The sequence below is a fragment of the Phodopus roborovskii genome, unplaced genomic scaffold, assembly GCF_943737965.1.
Source record: "Phodopus roborovskii unplaced genomic scaffold, PHOROB, whole genome shotgun sequence".
NCBI classification, from domain to species: Eukaryota; Metazoa; Chordata; class Mammalia; order Rodentia; family Cricetidae; genus Phodopus; species Phodopus roborovskii.
The window spans coordinates 56,476,443-56,491,608 of record NW_026126407.1 but is presented as its reverse complement, the minus strand read 5'-3'; positions in this window follow the sequence as shown (position 1 = coordinate 56,491,608).

The following is a 15,166-nucleotide window of genomic DNA, read 5'->3' as shown; positions in this document are numbered from 1 at the left end:
GGGCTGGCTAAAAGAATATCATTCATATAATGTATAATATACAAGGATTGAAACTTCTCCCTAATGGGGCAATGGCCAAAGATACATAAATGTGACAAATAGAGGTCATTCCTTGAGGCAACACCACCCATTGATATCTGTTTTAGGGCTCTTGAATTAACAGAAGGAATGCTAAATGCAAATCACTCACTATCCTGAGGATGCAAGGGAATGATATTTAGGTCTATAACTAATAAGCAATAGGCCCTAAGGAAAATTTACCAACCCAGAGTGATCTCAGGATCTTTTGATAATTAAATTTTTGGATGCAACAGACTGAGGGTCACCTTGGAGGAACTCATCCGGTCCTCTTCCTTGTACATAACCTTGGTCAGCCAGCATATTTTTAACAGGCTCAGTAGTGAGGACCACTCCCATGGCCTGAAGCACATCTCATCCCCAAAGATTAACAAGGATATGACTTAACACAAAAGGTTGAAAGATGTCTGTATGTCCTTCATCATCTGACCATTGAAGAAGCAGAGTGTTATATTCTGGAGCCACAGCAGTATCCACTCCTCTGCTAAAGGATATCGAATCATCCATACACATTCCTTTGTCTCTCAGGCCATGCTGGCTTTGGCCATTTCCTGTCAACACACTCTGGAGGCCAGCTGTGGGAGGTGCAGGCTGCCAACACTTCCAATTAAGACACTGACCTGATGTCTCTTTTGACTATATCCCAAGCAATTCAAATAGTACCTTTTGTTAGGATTCACACATTCATAATCACACTTCATACACATGTTTGTGTGGCCACACTGTACATACAAAACATGCATACATACTGTAAGGAGTAGGGTTTTTCTGCCCACCGCTGGTCTGGTACCGCCGCCACGCCAGCCCCAAATAATACATTGAGACTATGTATTTGATATAATGCTGTTGGCCCATTACTTGTTTCTTATTGGCTAGCTCTGTCTTAAGTATTAACCCATTTCTGTTAATCTATGTATTTCCATGTGGATTCATCTTACCGGGGAATGGGCTGGCATTGTTATCTCCCCAGTCTCTCCATCTTGACTCCTACTTCCTCTTTCCTCCTTGTCTCCTAGTCCCTCCTATCTTCCTTTCCTATTGGCCAACAGTGCTTTATTCATTAGCCAGTATGAGAAACATATTTACAGAATGACATCTCCCATCATCTCCTCTTTTCTGTCTAAATAAAAATAAGGGTTTTAACCTTAACATAGCAAAATATATCATACAACAGTTATCAAGTAAGAATCACAGTTAACAATATTTAGTCCATTAACATTTAGCAAGATTAAAAGAAACTATTCTATCATCTATCCTATATTTGTGAGTCCAAAGTCCTATATGTAACTTATCTTTAAGCTTAACTAAGGAAAACTATAACCATAACTATCTGTCTTCAACTCCTTCAAAGACCGCAGAAGAATATTATATAAACTCTAGAAATGACAGAGATATCTTGCCTTGTCAGTCACCTGAAGTTCTTCTGCAATCTTCCATCTTCAGCCCATAGGCCATTGTGTGTCTGACAGACTCTTCAGCTGTCTTCTTGTATTGGCAATTTATCAGTCACTTTTTTCTGTGTCCTGCAGACTGTCTGGCAGACTCTTTCATGAAGCATGAACTCTGTAGCAGTGTCCATCTTGAATCAGCAGTCACTTTTCTGTGGGTCCTGCATGTCCAGTTTATGCAGCATAAAGTCAAACAGTCCAGACAAGAACAGTATCTTGTCCAAATGGCTAGTCTTGCTATATTGGAAGTAAACTTCATAACGAGTTTCTTCAATATCCATCTTCCTTTCTGACGCAGGTGGTGTTGCCAGGAGCATTTATGGCTCACTATCAAGAAAAACCCTAAACCATTTTAAATGCCATATTCTGTAGGTCTTTGAAAGGTTTGAAGAATTCCTATCTATCTTAAATATAACTCTGTGTATCTTGAAAAACCTAACTAACTTAACTCTAAGGTTTGACTATCATAGGTAACTATCTAAAATCTGTATTAAATTATACGTTACATTTCTAAATGAGCTATGCAAACACAATATCTAAACAAAAAGAGAAATATACACATCACCAGATTGACCTTAAAGTTGTATCAATAAATGAAAATCCATTCTAAAACAAAATATTCATATGTATACCATAATCCCCTTTTTAACCTTTAAAAAGATTGGTTGTGGTCATTAACCATTTATAACTAACCCCATTTAAATGAAAACAAACATTTATAGACAATATTTGGGAATTTGGACATCGTTCTTTCCAAACTGCTTCCTGCTGGTAGGGGGCGCTGTCATGGGGAGCCTAAGAAGATGTAGAAATCCTGGCTGTAGTCTGCAAGGCTGCTTTGTCCAAGCTGTTTTGAATGTTGGATCACTAGTTTCAGGGGGTCTGGCTTGATCAAACCACATTAGTCTGGAAGGAATCCACATCTTTTCATTTTCTGTGGAAACAAAAATAGAAATCCTTTTCCCCCAGTAACTTGTCCTTAGACTTACATTTTGGAGTCAAAGCATTTTTAAAATAAATAAATTGGATTGATCTAGCAGCATGTTTTATCAGTTGTTATTTCCTCAGCAGTCAAACAATTTAAAGACAACAGAATAGTATATAGCATCCATACTTTTCCTGTGCTTTTCATCTTTATGTGGCTTTTTTTTTTATTACTCTGTTTCTTTTACTTCTATTTTTTTTATTTTTTGAGACAGGGTTTCTCTGTGTAACTTTAATCTGTCCTGGAATTCACTCTGCATACCAGGTTTACTTGGAAATCACAGAGATCTGCTTGCCTCTGTCTCCCGAGTGCTGGGATTAAAGGCATGTGCCACCACACCCAGCTGTTCTGTCTTTTTATATTTAAACCATTTTATCCCTTTTTTCTTTCTCTCCCAAGCCTATGTATATTTTAAAACACACTGTAAACCTTTAGTAGCTTTTCTTAATGTGAATCTGTCTTTACTGTAAATCTTTATCTTTTTCTGGCCACTAGTCTTTTATCTGGTAAACAACATTACTAAAATGAAAGTCATAGTTGTTTCTGCCGTGGTTTATCAAAGATGGCGGTGGCTATTTTACCGCCAGCACTGAGAGCTATGGTCACTGTCTTGGTCTATGCTACCATCCAGCCGCATGTTGCCAGCTTGGAGATGTGGTCACTGCCATTGCCAGCTCTCGTACACACCAATGAATTGTTAGCAGTGCTTTTTTAAAGCCCTGTGGGTTTTTTGCCGTTTATGCTGAGTCAGGAAACCTCCCTTAAAGGAGCCGTGCACTTATCTGCTTGTCCCTCGCAAAGCAGAGTCCAACCGAGAAAAATGCTGCTACCAAGAAACCTTGCTTGTCTCTATTCTTTTGTTTCTAAAACCCTTTTTTTAAACTTTTGTTAAATTTTAAGTGGAAGTTCTTATTAGCCACGTGGGCACCATATGTAAGGAGTAGGTTTTTCCTCCCGCCGCCAGTCTAGTCCCGCTGCTACGCCTGCCCCATTAACACATAGAGACTCTGTATTTGATATAATGCTGTTGGCCAGGTACTAGTTTCTTATCGGCTAGCTCTGTCTTAATTATTAACCCATTTCTGTTGATCTATATATTTCTACATGGTCTCATACCACCGGAGAGCCAGCTGGCGTCCTGTTCTCTTCAGACTCCCCATCTTGACTCCTCCTTCCTATTTCCTTTTTCCTCCTTGTCTTCTAGTCCCTCCTCTCTTGCTTTCCTATTGGCCAACAGTGCTTTATTCATTAACCAGTATGAGAAACATATTTACAGAATGACATCTCCCATCATACATATTTCAGCTCTCCTTTCTCTAGGCCAAGATTGGTTTGTTGAAAGAAAACATACTTTAATTGAAATCTATTGTGATGCAGATGCTATAGATAAGCCTTGAATTATGAGCATCCAAAATCTGAACAAATCCCAATAAATTTATCTGTCACCTTTTTTTTCTATAAAGTCTTAAAACAGTTTCTGAGAGGATGCATTAGTATTTCTATACACTTAGCTAGGGAAACAGGTATGTACAACCATAACAATGGTCCCTCTTGCCATAACAGAAGTTGGACTATGCTGTGTGGGAAGCATGTTAGCTGCTCATGGTTCTGCATGGTCAATACAGTGCCCCGACCAGCAGGACCTAGTTATTCGTGGGTCGAGGTGGGCTAGAACCTGAAAATAATGGGAGAGAAAGAAGGAACGAGACCAAGCAATATTTGCCAAGGTCTAACTTTATTAGGCACAAAGAGGAGTTTTTGAAGCAAAGTGGGGAGGAATTGGGGAGGGGTAACTCCTTGCACCAAACCTGTTGTTCGTACTCTTCCCGTTTTGATAACACACACCTCCTGACAACACACACCTCATGAGGAGGAGCTAAGCCTAAAAATCCTACAATTTTTACTGTGCTGTAAGTCAGTATTTAAACCCATTCCATCCCCTCAATCAATGGCATTTGTCGTTCGGTGTTCCGACATTGCCACTGAACGAATGACCCGCTGTCTTGTCTTTATTTCAATCTCTAGGCCTTCGCCTGATTCGTGGAACAGATTGTAGTGCAGGCTCTACAAGTGGAGGTCCCCCAAAATTGGGAAAGAAAGGATCACCTAAGAAATCGCCCTCGGAGTCTGGCCAGCAAAATAAGTGAATGAGGGTGTATTGAAGGATGGGTGCCAGTAACTGTAAGGAAATGTTCAGTGGGCAATTAGTGTCCCTATTGAAAAGGCAGGGCACCAGGATTAAAACAAGACAGCTAAAGAATTTATTGCCATAAAGTAAAAGAACAAATGGCAAAGATGAATAGGACTTTTGAGGAAGTACAAGATTTAGAATCTGTGAAGTCTATCAGGGAACAGATCCCAATTAGGAGATGATGATAGTCCTACTGTAACTGATGAAGAAGATACTTTGGAATCAGAAACTGAAGCTGATGAGCGCATATGCCATCCGCCATGGCACAACCCCTTTTGTGATCCCTTTAGTAGGGCCTCTGCACCTCGAGGGTTAGAGGAAGAGGTCAAAGATTTAATAACCAAGGTAGAAGCGTTAAAAAGGAAAGACAAGTGTTCCCAATGATTGAGACAGTGGATCCTCAGGATAACAGGGTTACGGAGCTCAGCCTTTTAAAATTTAAGAATATAAAACAGCTTAAAGATGCTGTCACTGCTTATGGGACCCATGCTCCTTTTACTCAGACAATTTTTGAGTCTTTCCTAGCATTAAATTTTACCCCTAGTGATTGGATGGAGCTCTGTAGAGCCACACTGAGTGGGGGTGACTATTTGCTTTGGAGAGGTGAATTTCAAGAATGTTTCCAAGGAAACCACCCAATGCAATGCTGCTGCTGGATTTCCTGCTAGGAATTTAGATATGCTCATGGGCACTGGGCAATATGCTACCCTTGCAGCTCAAATTCTTTTTGACCCAGTGGTCTATGCACAAAATGCTGCTGCTGCTACTAGAGCTTGGAAAGCCCTGCCTAATAAGGCTGCAGGAGATCAACTATCTAAGGTATTGCAGGGACTGTCTGAGCCCTATTCAGAATTTGCAGATGGCCTCGTAGAGCTGGCAGGCCTCATTTTTGGTGATGTTGAAAATGCCATGGCCATAGTTAAACAATTGGCATTTGAAAATGCAAACAAGTATTATAAAGAGGCTCTATGTCCCCATAAGGCCAAAAGTCTTAATGACTATATACACATATGTTGGGACATAGATGGTCATCACATTACAGGCCAGGTTGTAGCTTCAGTTATGAAAGGAGGTGGGAACAATGGAGGAGCCAGGCCAAAGACTTGCTTTGCATGTGGACAACAAGGACATTTCAAAAGGAACTACCCCCAGAGTGTGACAACACAATTGAGTCCTAGGCCGGGGCTTTGCCCCCATTGCAGTAAGGGTCATCATTGGAGCAAGGAATGTAGGTCAAAAACACATGCCCTTGATAATCCTTCACTGTCTCCGGGAAATGGGAAGTGGGGCCAGCCTCCAGTCCCTCAAGCCCAGGTGTACGGGGCAATGCATACACCTGTAACCCGACCAATACAGATGATCCCTCAGAGAAACCCCTTTATGTCCAGGACCTTATCAGATGTACCCAAGGAAGTGCAGGATTCTGTTCTGCCACCTTAGCAATATTAACACCACAGATGGGCACTCAAGCCTCTTCCCCTGGGAACAATAGGGCTATTGTTAGGACACAGTGGTGCCCTGTTGAAAGGAATTAGAGTTATTCCAGGAGTAGTAGATTCAGATTTTCAAGGAGAAATAAAAATCATGGTTAGGGCAGAAATGAGGGTGTTAATGATACCACAGGGTGCGCAGATAGCAAATTGGTTCTTCTCCCTATGTTCAAAACCAACAAACTCTTTTTAAAGGACACCAGGGGATCTGCTGGTTTTGGGTCCACAGGCTCCATGAGTGCCTTTTGGGTATCAAGTCTTGAACAGCGCCCCATGCTTACCCTTACCATACAAGGTAGACAATTTTCTGGAATTGGGGAACCTGAGCTGACTCCTCAGTAATAACAAAAAAAAAAAAAAAAACATTGGCCATAAGCATGGCCTCTACAGCTGGCCTCTACTCATTTACAAGGATTGGGAACTGCTGTGGTTCCAGAACGTAGTACTCAGCTTCTTAAATGGTCAGATGATGAAGGACATACAGGTCTTTTTCAGCCTTTTGTGTTAAGTCATATCCCTGTTAATCTCTGGGGGAAGAGATGTGCTTCAGGCCATGGGAGTGGTACTTACTACTGAACTTGTTAAAAATATGCTTGCTGACCAAGGTTATGTACTGCCCCGACCAGCGGGGTCTAGTTATTCGTGGGTCGAGGTGGGCTAGAACCTGAAAATAATGGGAGAGAAAGAAGGAACAAGACCAAGCAATGCTTGTCAAGGTCTAACTTTATTAGGAACAAAGAGGGGTTTTTAAAGCAAGGCAGGGAGGAAATGGGGAGGGGTAGCTGAGCTGACTCTGGGGCTCTGGTAATGTCCCAGGCCATAAACATCGGACTATAAATGTCTGCTTATCTCAGTTCCTAGCGTCTGGTTCATCTCAGTTCCTGGTTTGAATGGAACAGATTGCTTGTTTAGCAGTTTTCTGTTTTACCAAGATTAGGCTCAATTAGAGTTTTAAGGTGTAGGTGATTCTGTAAGAGGATGTGACTCAAGGCTGGCTCCCAACAATGTACAAGGAAAAGGACTGGGTAAATTCCTACAAGGTGACCCTCAGTCTGTTGCATACAAAAATGTAATTATCAAAAGAGCCAGATATTGCTCTTGGTTGGGAAATTTTCCTTAGTGGCTATTGCTGTGAAGCCTGTTCCCATTCCTATTATCTGGAAAACTGATAAGCCAGTCTGGAGCAATGGCCCTTATCTATTGAGAAATTACAGGCTGCATATCAACTTGTAAAGGAACAATTAGAGGCAGGACATTGTTCCTTCCACTTCCCCATGGAATACCCCAATCTTTGTTATAAAGAAAAAATCTAGAAAGTGGAAACTCCTACAAGATCTCTGAGCTGTTAATGATTGTATGCATATTGTGGGAGCCACACAACCTGGCTTACCTTCCCCTGTAGGTATTCCTCAAGGCTATCATTTATTAGTTATAGAACTAAAAGATTGCTTTTTTAGCATTCCCTTGCATCCTCAGGATAGCAAGTGATTTGCATTTAGCATTCCTTCTATTAATTGTAAAGAGCCATATAAGAGATATCAATGGGTGGTGTTGCCTCAGGGAATGGCCAATGGTCCCATTATTTGTCAAATTTATGTATCTTTAGCCATTGCCCCCATTAGGGAGAAATTTCAATCCCTGTATATTATACATTATATGGATGATATTCTTTCAGCCAGCCCAGATCCTAAAGAAGTGAATGAGGCTTTTGGGGAATTGCAACATAATCTTCAACTAGCTGGTTTAAGATTAGCCCCAGAAAAGATGCAACAAGAATTTCCCTATCAATATCTGGGTCATCAATTGTTATATTTTAGTATCTATCCTGAAAAGATTACTTTAATGCTGGATAGACTGACCACCTTTAATGATTTTCAACAATTATTGGGAGATATAAATTGTGTTTGATTTAGTTTGGCCCTAACCACTGGGCAGCTTAGACCATTATTTCATAATTTACAAGGAGATTCTGATCCCACTTCTCCACACAACTTAACACCTGGTGCACGATAAATGTGCAAAAATGCCTCCAATCTGCACATTTAAATTATATTGACTATTCTCAAAACTTGATGTTATTAGTTTTTGCTTCAGCATATTCCCCTACCACAGTGTTTTGGCAAACTGGTCCTTAATGCAGGGTCACGTAAATTTCATTTTAAAATTACAGAGACCAAGCTATTGATATAGTTAAGAATTGTCCCCTATGTGCAGAGTTCTTACCTGTTCCACACCTTGGAGTTAACCCCCTTGGTGTCATGCCTAATGATATCTGGCAGATGGATGTTACCCATGTTCCTTCCTTTGGTTGACTACAATTTGTTCATGTATCTGTGGATACCCATTCTCATTTCATATTTGCCTCTGCCCATACTGGAGAAAGGCTTAAGGATGTTAAGAGCCATTGTTTACAAGCCTTTGCTTATATGGTAATGCCCAGAGAATTAAAAACTGATAATGGCCCTGTTATACTAGTCAGGGTTTCAAGTCCTTTTGCAAAATTCTTTTTATCTCACATAAGATGGGTGTCCCTTACAATCCTGAGGGTCTGGCCATGGTGGAGGTGGACATGGCACAATTAAAGCCTATCATCATGAAACAAAAAAAAAAGTGGGGGGGGACTTACAGGGTCTCCTCATAATCACCTTTTTTCTTGTCCTTTATATTTTAAAATTTTTAATTATTGATGGTGTGTGAGGATGGAAAAATACAACTAACTCTCCAATGACCCCAGGAAGCTAGAAGCTTAAAAATAGTAAATACCTTAACTTCCAGACCCTACCCTCAGCCAGTAAATAGGCGAAAGGTCACATTCTTTGCTGTTTACAACAGGCCTATTAATATGTGAGTACAGGAAATGAGCTTTGTCACACCACCCAGAAGCCCGAGCAAATGCCGACCTCTATCTGGGGCTATAGAAAACTGATTGGTCTACACCGTGCAGGCTCTGGATGCTATGAGATGATTGGTTTAAGATGTGCTGGCTTTGTTGAACCCTACAAAAGCTGTCTCAAGTCTGTACTCAAGATGCTCAGTCCTCTACCCCTGCATGGCGCATGACTGTCGACCCCAGTGCACTTGGAATATAAATTGGGATAAAAAGAACCTCATGCTTTTACATCAAGACCACTTCTCGTGGGTGATTTGGAGAGGGGCACATTTTCTGAGTCGAAGTGTGAGGGTCCACGCTCTGCAGGTCTTTCAGGTGCTGCTTGATCTGTGGCCAACAGGCACCTTCAGTCATCTGACTATGGCTCAGTTATGTGGAAGAATGTCACTACTGGACAATGGTGTGGCCCCAACCCAGTTCTAGTATGGGCCGGAGGATGTCTTTCCACAAAGCACAGTTAACCCTGTTTCGGTACCTGAGTGTCTGATTCGCCATTTGGGGAGGGACCATGATTGTAACAGCCAAAAAGAAGGTCCAATGGGCCTTCAAGAATCTACTCATTCTGATGCCTGTGGGTCTGAGTACTCATAAGTGGCCCTTTTTCCTGACCATTAGTTAAAGTTTGGGTCAAGCCGCTATAAATTACCCTTTGATTCAAATGACAAGAATTTCACCTTCATTTAGGCACTTGTATTCTGGTTCCCTTCTTTTTGTTGTAACTAATGCTACTAATTTTGAAGGAAGTTTCAATTGTTCTCAGCAAGTCTGCCAACTGATTAGCTTCTGGACATATGGAGTAACAGCTGTTATGGGCCATGTACCCCAGGTGTACAGCAGAGAGGAAAGGAGATTTTGAGATCACAGCTGCCAGAGCCGCCTCTGCCACTGAAGCAACAGTTTCTATCATAGCCTTCTTTCAGTCTGTAAATACTGCAAGCACAGTGGATAAACTATCAGGTGATTTGGCTGAAGCCTTAGCCACCCAAAACACTTGATTATCTAGTACAAATTGGCATTTTAAAAACTAAATCTACAAACTAGCCTCTTATATGAACACTTGAATTTTTTGTGAGAGGCTCATATGCCTTCTTGATCTCAGTCTTTCACACATATCTGTATTAATGCATCATTTTTCTTCAGGGATCATAGAGTGATCAGTTTTAAAATTATACACATGTTTTAGCCATGCAGATCATTAACATCAATGAAACCTGAGTACCACCTGCCAGTGCAGAAGGCCTTTTACAAGGATTTCAAATTGCGGGCAGATTACTGGGGTTTGTAGCTCTTGCACTTGGTGCTGTTTCACCACAGCATTAGTCAGGCCCGAGCCAACTTTTAAACAAGACAGCCTCTGCCCACGTGTGACTGATAAACTATTCACCAGGCAGAAGGGGGCAAATATCCAACCTAAGACAGGAAGGTTACAGGCCTGGGTGACCTCTCCAGAGACGGGTAAGGAATTATGCTGATATCCTCTGCCACCTAAGACAGGTGTTAGTTTATATTAAAAGAGAGGGGGACCTGTAGGGCCCTGCACGGAACCCCCGAGGCACCTTGAGCAAGCCTGAAGCTATTGGCTAGAACTCCTTGCCCCAAACCTGTTGTTGGTATTCTTCCCATTTTGATAACACACACCTCCTGACAACACACACCTCATGGGGAGGAGCTAAGCCTAAAATTCCTGTAATTTGCCTCTGTGCTGTAAGTCAGTATTTAAGCCCATTCCATCTCCTCAATAAATGACATTTGGCATTCCGTGTTCTGACATTGCCATTGAATGAATGACCCGCTGTCTTGTCTCTTTATTTCAATCTCTAGGCCTTCGCCTGATTTATGGAACAGATTGTAGCACAGGCGCTACACTTAAATTTTTCAAATCACCAGTAGGTGCCTTCTAAAAAGGACATAACCATTGAATATTTCCCAACAACTTCTGAAAATCATTTAATGATTGCAAGCTATCGTTTCTAATTTCTAATTTTTGAAGCTCAATTTCTTTAAGATATACATTCCCAAACACTGAAAAGGCAGTGGTCTTTTCTAATCAGACCTGTAAAGCTTTCATTATCCTACATGGTCTCATTTGCATCCACACAGACACCTTTATAGGCAGGGCCAAACAGGGCTGCAATTCCCTGAGGCTTTTTCTCAATAGCTTTTCTCAAATCTTATATTAACCTCCATTCTCTAAATTTCTTTTTTAACCATAAAAAAAGAGAGAGAATTTCTGTATCCTCTCTTCCTATAACCCTCGAGGCGCAGAGGACTTACTAAAAGGGATCACAAAAGGGGTTGTGCTGTGGAGGACTCATCAGCTTCAGAAATTCTTTGTTTTAATTGTTTAATTTCTGCTTCCAAATTTTCCGTGCCCACGCAGAGTACCGAGCTTGGCAGAAGGTGTCAGGCTTGCTCATGGTGCCTGGGGAGTCCATGCAGGGCCCTACAGGGAAAGTCTTACCAGTTGTATTGAGACAGGTAGCAGCAGGAGGTGGTATCAGACCAGAACAACCTGGGAGTTTGCATGGAGACATTTGTCTGTTGCCAGCCCTTTGGGATGACTGGAAAGTAGATGCCCTTTGCCTGAGTTGGGTAGTAAGGGAAGTGGCAGCTCTCTTGACAAACAGAAACCAGTGAGATTCCAGAGGAGTGCTGAATTTAGTTTTCTGTTTACCCAATAGCAATCCTTGTGTTTACCCTGTCAGAGTCCTTCCTGGGTTGTGCCCAGGCCTTCATGTTGGACATTGTCAACAGCACTTCCATTTTGGGGCCCCACTTTGGATCTAGCATTTTAGTCACAGCAATAGGAAAATAAGACAGACAAGAGACTGGAGGCCTCACATTGAATTGCAAGGTTTTTGCCTTTTACTCTGTGCAAAACACCAGAGATGTAGTGGTTTCAGGAGCCAAATGTATCTTAATTCATTGCAAGCTCCAAAAGTATCATGGGAAATAGGCAGCAGTGGAAGGATGAAGGTTCAGGAAGAGGACCGTGCTTGTCCTGGAGTGGTATTATCTCAGAGATAATACCATGTGCATTTCTCCCCAATTAGAGGACATCCTGGGTGTGCAACATACTAGGATGCACTCTGCATTAGCGAGTTCCATCTGAGAGTGCCAGCTGTTAAGGCAAGAACCCAGGGCTGGGTGAGGAGGGAGCCTGAGATGCCCATTCCCAGTAGAGTGTTGGGTGTCAAATAGTGCAGGTTGCCCTATTTGAACTTCAAAATCACCAAAAGACCCATTCTGGGCTTGGGCAACCTATCCTGTTTTGATTGCTTAACTGGTTGCTATGGCCTATAGGCCCTCCCAGGGTGGTTGCTATGCTCTGCATGTCATTGTTACCATAAAGTGCTGTAAAGCATGTCAGCTAACTTCTGATTGGTTCCTTGCTGCAAGGAGGGTATCTGACTTCCTAGTGTAGAGGGCAGGCCTAGCAAGGTCAGTCAAGTGCCTAGTCCAATGCCTACATATCTTTTCTACAGCCTGTCATGGCTGCTAAAGCAGGGGGTTGGTCCCTTAACATCAAGACTTTACAAAGCCTAAAGATTGCCTCCTCACCCCTGCCCAAAATCCTTTCAGCAGCCCAGTATGGTCTGTGAGGAATTCAGAGTCCTGGAGAACAAAGGTGGATTATAGAGAGTGGAATAAAGTAGTGCCCCGCATCTGTCAGGATGCCTAATACTGTTCTTTTGACAGAACAGCTGCCGCAAGTGGTGGACTCTTTCAATCTCTACTGGCTCTTGCTAAATCGTTTTTTAATGTGTTCCTTTATTCACTTGGTATAGACAATAGTTCATCTCTAGGACAACCCCTACCCCCCTCTCCTTTTACCTACATGTTGAGCGCTATCGCTTTGCCTGGAAGAACGATGCTCAACAACAGGATTCTTCTGCAGTTATGTTTATTGCGCAGCTCATTATAGCAAGTTGAGGGAAGACCCCGAAGGAGGAAAAAGGCACTGCTTATATATGCTTTAGGGAGTTGTGTCCTAAACTGACAGGTGCAGCCCGCAACGCTCATAACAGTCACCCCATGACGTGGATGGTGCATGTGCATTGTCAAAACAACCTCGCCTTGCTGGCTCATGGACAGGAAACTGGCACCATCTTCGGGAATGGCACTGGTGGCTCTCTACATCTCCCCCTTTTTTGTTTTATAAACACAACAGGCAAGGGTAGTGGTCTGATCTCCAGTAACGAGATGGACATTGTAATGACCCTGAATCCTGGTAGTCAGCCAAGTCAGTGCCATACCCGTCCGGCATCTTTTCCCTGGAGGTGGGGCCTTGGACACCAACCCACATGCAACCAGACTTGCCCTTCTCGGAGCTGCTCATGGCCAGAGTCAACCTGGAGTGCAGTGCTAAGCCAAACAACCTGAGCGTGAAGAATTTATTACAGTAGGCTAAACTAAAGAAGCACCTGTCTGCGTGCAATGGGAAAAAACCCCGCAGAACTTTAGGGCTGTTTCTGGTAAAAAAAAAAAAAAAAAAAAAAAAAAAAAATGGACACCCTAACCTGATGCAATGTCATAGAAGACTCAGGGTGCAAGGGCTGTCCTATTGGACAATTAAAGTCCATTTTTAGCATGCTTAGCCACACAGTGGGAGAGGAGCCTAGCTCCATAGCAGCTAGGGCTTGAGCGATAACCACTTTGTCATGTGTCTGTTGAGCATGTAGCTTACACACCAACCATAGCAGGAGCACCACCCCACCACATAACAGCAGGCCAAACCCCATTACACCTGCCCACTCCTTAAAGTGGGAAAAAGTGGTGGAGATCCAGGAGAATGATCCTTCTTATAGAGAGGTGTCCACCCGGGTGGAATTCACATGGAGGATGGCCATTCGGAGTTGGTCCATCAGGCTATCAAATTCTCCTGTCCATTCACCTAAAAGATACTGAAAAAGTTGTTTAGAAAGGTTTGCAGCTCTTGTATAATTTTCATATTGTACACTGGTGACACATAAACTGGAATATTTCCATTGACAGCCCAGTTGGGCTAGCTGCCAGAAGAGAGTGTCAATTTGTTCCTGCACCAAATCAATTCTCTGATTGACTACCATCAATCCTCCTTTTAATCGTGAATCAATGGAGGCCTGTATATCAAGGGGCTGAGCCATAACAGATGACAAATTATTCAAAGTATAAGCTGTCTGTACTGATTGGCTCAGGGCCACAGCAGCAGTTGCGGCTCCAGTCGCTGCAAGGGATATGGCAATCACAAGGGCTGCAGTGATGCCAAAATCCTGTTTTTGGTGGAACAGGGTTAAGGTATTGGGAGCCTCTACTGGAACTGGGCATGCGAACAATCATTATCAAAGGGAAGAAAAGGCAAATCTAATCTCTCATTAGTTGTAAAAAGGCATGGGAATACTTGTGCATCATGATGACTGGGCATGGGTTTAGGAAACACCGACAGTATTCCCCATCTGGGTTCCGCTGATATCCGCGGAGGATTCACAAGGAGTATCATCAACCACAGGAGCCACAGGAGCATCTTCTTGAGGGATGGTTGTCACTCTTCGAGATAATTGCTCTGGTACCCAAATTGGATTTTCTCCGTCCTGTGGAAAAACACAAATAGCTCCCCTGGATCTTATTAAGATAGGATCCGGGCCTTTCCATGTACCTGAGAGCACATCTTTCCATTTGACTTGTTCTTTTGGAGGTATTGGCCAGAGGCCATGTCTATCAGCCGCTGAATGACCATTAAAATCCAAATATAAAAAATTTAAAGTAAGGAGTGAAAAAGATATGGTGGCTTTTGGTGGGAGAGAGGGCATTTCCTCTATTCCCCCTTTTTGTTTTATTACAAAAAATTTGAGCGTCCGATTGACGCGTTCCACAATGCCTTGCACTTGTGGATTATAAGGTAGACCAGTGAGGTGTTTGACACCCATCTGTTGACAAAAATGCTTAAATTTTTCAGAAGTATATGCAGGTCCATTATCTGTCTTCAATATTTGAGGCATGCCCCAAGCACTCAAGGCTTCGAGGCAGTGCTGGATGACATGAGAGGCCTTTTCCCCTGTTAGTGGGGAGGCATGGATAATACCCGAGCAGGTATCCACAGAAACA